Below are 7,194 nucleotides of genomic sequence, written 5' to 3'. Positions count from 1 at the left end.
TTATGTTTCTAAAGAACTACACTAGACCTGACATTGCATATTCTGTTAGTAGGTTGAGCAGGTACACTCATAACCCAAGCAGTGATCATTGGATTGCTCTTAGGAGGTTGCTTAGGTAACTTAAGGGTACTTCGGATTGGGGTTTGCACTAATCCAAATTTCCTGGAGTTTTGGAGGGTTTTTGTGATGCCAACTGGGTATTCGATAATGATGAAGTTAACTCCACTAGTGGCTATGTCTTCACCCTTGCGGGTGGATCCGTATCCTGGAAATCTTGTAAGCAATCTTGTACTGCTATGTCTACTATGGAATATGAGTTTATTGCTCTTGAATTGGCAGGTCATGAGGCAGAATGGTTGAGGAACATGCTTGCAGATATTCCACTGTGGGGGAAGCCAACTCCTTCAGTTGCACTTCATTGTGATTCGCAAGCTGTAATTGCTGTTGCACACAACCATGCCTATAACGGGAAGAAGAGACACATCCGTCTGAGGCATAAAGCCGTCAGAAATTTGTTGACTGGAGGGGTGATATCACTGGACTATGTTAAGTCCGAAAAGAACATTGCGGATCCGTTAACTAAAGGCCTATATAAAAAAATAGTTTTGGAAACATCGAAAGAGATGGGGCTAAAGCCCGTTGTATGAATTGTGAAATAGTTAACTCCTACTCGCTATGAGTTCAAAGGGGAACATTATGTAATAATTCGGAAGCACATTTTTATTTTATTTGTCCATCTCTAGATGTTTGTTTTGTGCTTAGCTACAAATGAAAAGGAGGTTGAACATACGACTCTTAATGAACCCATATCCATATTTTTGGAGGTGTGTTATAGCTCACACCTGATGGAGTTCACCTACTTAGGTGTGGAAGTGTGGCCACTTCCTATGAGTATTTCGTGGGCTTATACTCTAGAGCACCTATGAGAATCCTAGCTGGACGTATGGCCAGTATAATGCGTCATCTTTATTCGCGGAATTTCAGAATATTATACATGTTCAATTGTGTGGCTCAAAGTGACGGGTCCCAAACTCCCTATTGAGTTCAAGACGAAACTCACTTGGTAGGTGAGGGATCATAGCTTGATGTCCACTATGTGTTAATTCAAGTCATGAGACATTGACACTTATGCAATTGTTTTGTTTTGCCCAAAATTCATTTTTTCTTCCTTTCTTTTCATATCTTCAAACTTTTGGGGGATTGTTGGAAGTTCTTGATATAAAACAAGAGAGTTGGGAAAAAACAAGAGAGATAGAGAAAAACAAATGAAAGGGGAAAAGTCCCACATTGGTTGGGGGAAAGGTTTTTCCTTGTTTTTATATTGTAGCGACTTAGCACTACTTAGTTGAGTGAGTGGGAGGTATGTGTTACTCCACACACACACGCGCGCGCGCGCTCGCACCGAGCCGGGTCGGGTCGGGCTAGGGCCTCGGGACTTGGGGTCTTGGGGAATGCGATGCGTGGGCGTGGGTCCTTGTTATCTTTTTGGAGAAATTTTATTTCCCTTTCTTTGTTAAACATAATATTCTTTTTTTTTCTATTGGGATTATTCTTTTCTGACTGTTGGGATTACGGAATTAAATCAGTCATTAATCCCTTGATTGTAGTTATCTGATTCAATTCCTTGTTTCTTGCTTCTGTTGTTGTCTGGCCGAATTAATCTGGTCGCTTTCTTAGCCAGATTCTTCGCTCTTTTTATGCTTCCTGTTTCCCCTCTACTGCCTATAAATACTCGGTGCTTTTCCCAGTCAGAAGATACAAAACCAATCAGTCTTCTCTCTTCTCTAAAATCACCTAAACACGAGTTCTTTCTATTCTGTTTTCTGGGCAAGTATTCTGAGTTCCACTCGAGTTTGTGAGTGCACATAAACTCCGGCGCCGTGTTTATCCTGGAGGGTGACCGCTTCTAGTCTACTGCACCGGGAGGTAGCGCGAAATCGTCTTTTAGGTCAGTGGTTCTCCACGACGCGGCTATTGTCAGTTTGGTTCTCGCATCAAGAGATAAGTAATTTCTGTTTTATTGCTTAGTAGTATAACATAGAATTCTTAATTCCTACAGTGATATTCCGCCAACTCTTTTCAAATTCGATCGTTTTAAACTCGGGTTTATAACATTCATCAAAATCTTCCCCAAATTTTTGCACAATCATTCTCTCGATATATGAAAATCGTGTTGCCTCAGAAAGCATTTGCATAACAACGAGCATAAATCAAGCTTCACTCGTATCAACAATGGGCTGCCCATAACTTTGTTAAAGAATAAGATTAGTGGTTGTTTTCCCAATCCCAAATTGGCTCTAGAACCTGCCTTACTCTCAACGTCAGTATAATTACTTTCATAATTCATAACTAGACGATTAGCTAACTTTTGCCTCTAGAAAAAGTTTCTTTTCAGCATCATCAGGGTAACTCTTGGCAAAATCTTTAAAAATATGTGACCTAGATTTTCCATTTAGTTTATCAAGATAAGCAACCACGTATAAATTATGATCTTTTCTTAAATTCACAGCAATTGTGATTGTCCTTCCCTCTGATGCTGTAAAATCAACATAAAGATAATTTTTTGCTGCTGAAGGTGAAGCCATTACTGGTATATCGGGGCGCCCACCATATAATAATCTTTCTATCCCTCATTCTGTTACGTACATCAGTCAACAATTGCGAGTAGGTAGCTGTTGTAGCACCTTCGATGTCGAAGCTTACATCTGGTTTTGTGGCGAGAGTTGGTTCAAGCATTATCCATACTGCTATAGCTACCATAACATAAGCGTTCATGATTTTGATTCCCACCATTCTACGTACTGTCTTTTTCGTCTGTCAATACTAGGCGTACACATAATTTTGTTAGAATAAACTTCAATTCACCCGTTTCAAATTACTTGCAACGTACATCACTTAGAATGCATTGTAAGGAAGAAGAGATTTGAAGAGGTGAATGATTTAATAAATCAATAAGTAATTCTCATGCTTGTGTTTCAATTGTTTTGATTAATATGGATATTTACCATCAAATCTATTCTCTAAAATAAAAAGGAAAATTTGTTAATTACTACCCCAAAAAAGAGGCATTTGTGAATTACTACCTCTAAAAAAAAGTTGTTAATTACTACCCTAATTGTGATAAATTTTTCCGATTACTACCTAAGTTGATTTTTCGGCTAATTAAGTCATTAATGACGTCATTTGTCATCCTAATCCTAATTTTCATATTAATCCCAATTAATTCTAATTTAATAATTAAAAAACCCTAGCCTTCTTCTCCGGAGAGAACCCACCACAAACCAAACCCCCTCCTCCCCGGCGGCTAACTCTCCCTCACCGTGAGCCACAAAACCAAATCCCTCTCTTGCCCCTTCCACCACCGAACACCATGAACGCAATTTATTAAGGTTTTAGGGTTAAAGAAGGGGTGGTTTTTATGGCTAAGGGGTGGAGGGCAATTATTAGGGCTGAGGAAGGGGAATGAAGGGGCGGTTATCGAGGGTTAGGTAAGGGTTGGGGGCTGTTTTCAAGGTTTGGTAAAGGGTAGAGAGCGGTAATCGATGGCTATAAGTGGATGTAAGACGTTTTCTGGGGTTGGGTAAAGGTGGAAGGGCGGCCAACCAGGGTTGGGGAAGGGAAGGGGAGGGGATGGGTTTTGCAATTGGGGAAAGGTAGAGGGTGGTTTTTTGGTGGTGGTGCTCGGAAAAGGGAGAATTTTTTGTGGTGGGGATGGGGTTTGGGGCTGTCGGAGGTGGAGCAATGGTGGTGTGGAGATGGAAAGTTGGTAATTAGGGTTTATTTAATTAATTAGGATTTTAAAGTCACTAATCGTAATTTGGCTGGAAAATAATGTCGTTAATAAGCTTATGTGACTGGAAAAGGGGAAAAGGTAGTAATCAGTGCAATTAATTGATTATAGGGGTGGTAATTAACAACTTTTTTTTAGGGGTAGTAATTGACAAAGGCCTTCTTTTTTAGGTAGTAATTGACAAATTTTCCAAATAAAAAGGATGTTTTGTTAGAAATTACCTAATAAAATCTAGATTTTGTGAGAAACTACCTAATAACAAGTAAAATACTATGAAATACTACCTTTGTTGGATTTTCATCGTTGAACCACCTCAAAATACGTTCAAAACCACTGCTTTTATCCCCAAAACCATCACGACCCACTTGAAATTTCCTCCACTGGACCACGCTGAAAGCACCCTACATCCCTAAACCCACCACCTCTAACCCCAAAAACAACCATCTCGATTCATGAAATTTCCCCCAACAACTCATAATATCCTCCAACCACCCCAAAAATAACCTAATCACCTTGAAAACCAACCCCGGCCCGTAGCGGTTTAGGGGGGGTGTTTTGAGGTGGTTTAACCCCATTGAATTTGGTCAACGGTGAAAAACATTTACCTTGGTAGTTTTTTACAACATTTTTTTATAGATTATTTCTCATAAAATTTAGGTTTTATTAGATAGTTTCCGACAAAAAATCCAAATTAAAAACATGTTATATTAAAAGTAATATGAAATAGAGTAAGTACTAAAGAAAAAAAAGGTATTAACACACAATACAAAACAAAATTATAAAAAATAACTAGTTATTGTACATTTTTTTTTGAGTAATTCTAGTTATTGTACATAATAAAGTGGCTTCATGCATCTGACTTACCAATAAAAACTGCGAAATGAACGTAGCTTGATTATGAGTGCAGATGACTAGAGGAAGTAGTAATGAAGTTTCGGTATGTATATAGCCATGCATAACGAACGGAACGGGGGGTAAAATGAAACGGGTGGGTCCCACAAGTCAGGTATTACTACACCACTTTATCAAATAAAAAGGGAAATACAAGGTATTGTACAAGCGTATAATACAAGTGTACAAGACAACTTTGCCCTTTGTACTTTTTATTTCTTTTACTTTTTACTCCTTTCACTTTTTACTCCTTTCAGTTTTTACTCCTGTTTCTTTTCAACCTCACCCTCGCCATTTTCATGTAAAAATCATCTGGTGAGGGTGAAAACCTTAAGGCATAAATGACAAGGAAGATGTTGGTGATGGAGGACTCGCTCTTTACAGACGGTTTCAACTTATCTGAAAGTGGTGGTTGTGCTATCAGGGTTGTGTTGGATGGTGACACAGCCGCCATTGAAGACCCATTGAACGCAACCGCCATTGAAGACCCATTGAATGCTACCGCCATTGAAGAAGCAAAAGATGACGAAGACGGACGTTTGTTAGCTCTTAAAGCTTTGTTGAAGGAGGTAATGTCGCAACTAACCTTTTGAATTCAGTAGAAATCGTTGTTTGTTTTAATTAGGGTTTTGATTAAATAATTTCAAAATAATAACATTTGATATTAAATTGATTAATTTGATGAATTGTGCTTGTTTAGTTTAAATGTGTTTTAGTTTAAATGGATGAAATGTGTTTGTTTTGGTTTATTGTTTAGATTCAGTGGCTCTGTTGTTGTTGTTGTTGTTGATTTTGTTGTTGTTGTTGTTGTTGTTGTTGTTGTTGTTGTTGTAGTTTTATGTAAATAATGAGAATATGAGATCAAATGTTCCCTGAGATTAGTTACTATTTATTTGAATTTTGATATGCTTTGAATAATGTTGGAAAGGTGATTGTTGGTGAAGAGTCATACAAGACTCCAACCAAAGGAAAGAGTCATGTGGCTATAAGCTTCGAGATCAAAGAGTTTGCAAATGTAGAGGTTTCCCTTCCTCCACCTGAACCAGGAATGATCTTTGATAGTTGGAAAAAATAGACTCATATTTTATGGACTATGGGAAACAAGAAGGTTTTGATATAGTCCGTTCAAGTGGAGAATCAATAGGGAAAGGATCTAATGCTAAGGACAAGCGGAGTGTGACATAGACATGTGAATGTTACGGTATGCCTGGTAGGAGGGGCAAGAAAACTGATGCCACACTTGTTTCGGATTCACAAATATGTGACGAAGTTTGTGTTAAACCAAAGAGCAAAAAAGTGCAATGCCCGGTGAAATTATATGCAAAGTTGAATGAAGGTGGTGATTGGGTAATTGATAAAGCCATTCTAGAACATAAAGGTCACTTACTAACACCGGGAAAGTCCAAGAACATCACTAAGTTTAGGAAGAAGTTCTTGACGGACAACCCGCACATTCTTAAACAAGTATTCAATGACCGCAAGGCGGGTGTTCCAGTTGCAAAGATATTCAATTGTATGGCCCGTCAAAGGAATGGCCGAGAGGAGATGCAATTTACTCAAAAGGATTTGCATGATGAGGTTGCAAAGCAAAGGAAAATCATATTTGAGGAAGGTGATGCAAAGGCAATGTTTGCTTACTTCAAAAGGATGGTGGATGATAACCCCCTTTTTTCCATACCCATCGAGTGGATGATTTGGGTAGGCTCCAAGATTTATTGTGGGTCGATGTTAGGAGCCGGGTTGCGTACGAGGAGTTTAGAGATGTTGTATGTTTTGATTCAACTTACTTGAAAAATGAGTATAAGCTCCCATTTTGTAATTTTGTGGGGGTTAACCATCACGGTCAAACTGTCTTGTTCGAATGTGCACTAGTGTCTCGCGAGACTGCGAAAACGTTTAAATGGGTCTTCTCCAATTGGTTGAGGTGTATGGGTGAAAAACAGCCTATTGGGATCCTAACGGATCAAGATCCGGCGACGAGGAAAGCGTTGAAAGTGACTATGCAAGGAACCATTCATCGATGGTGTATTTGGCACATTACCCAAAAATTTGCCAAGAAGCTTGGGATGCTTAAAAATTACACCGAAATTGAAAATGATCTTGAGAGTGCAATTTATGTCAGTCATGATTGTGAAGAGTTTGAGGCTAATTGGCTTGAGGCATTCAAGAAGCATGAATTAGAAGATGATGAATGGCTTCAAGGTATCTTCTTTACTCATTATAAAAATAGAATCACAGTTGTTCTGTGTTGCTGTTATAATGTGTTTGTGTGTGTGTGTGTGTTATACTGTGTATTGCTGTTATAATGTTATGCTGGTGGATATTGTTATGTTGTTGTTATAATGTTATGCTGCTGTAAATGTGTTGGCAAATCTAGATCTGTGAAAATGTTATGTTGGTGCATAAGCTCTGTAAAAATGTTATAAGCTCTGTGAAAATTTCATAAGCATTGTGAATTGTCTAAATCCTATTAAGTGCTATCTGAACTAGTCTGTGACTTTAATGCTCTGTGG

Source organism: Chenopodium album, chromosome 3 (assembly GCF_948465745.1).
Source record: "Chenopodium album chromosome 3, dcCheAlbu1.1, whole genome shotgun sequence".
Taxonomy (NCBI): Eukaryota; Viridiplantae; Streptophyta; class Magnoliopsida; order Caryophyllales; family Amaranthaceae; genus Chenopodium; species Chenopodium album.
The sequence above is the reverse complement of the archived record's forward strand: the minus strand, read 5'-3'. Positions refer to the sequence as shown.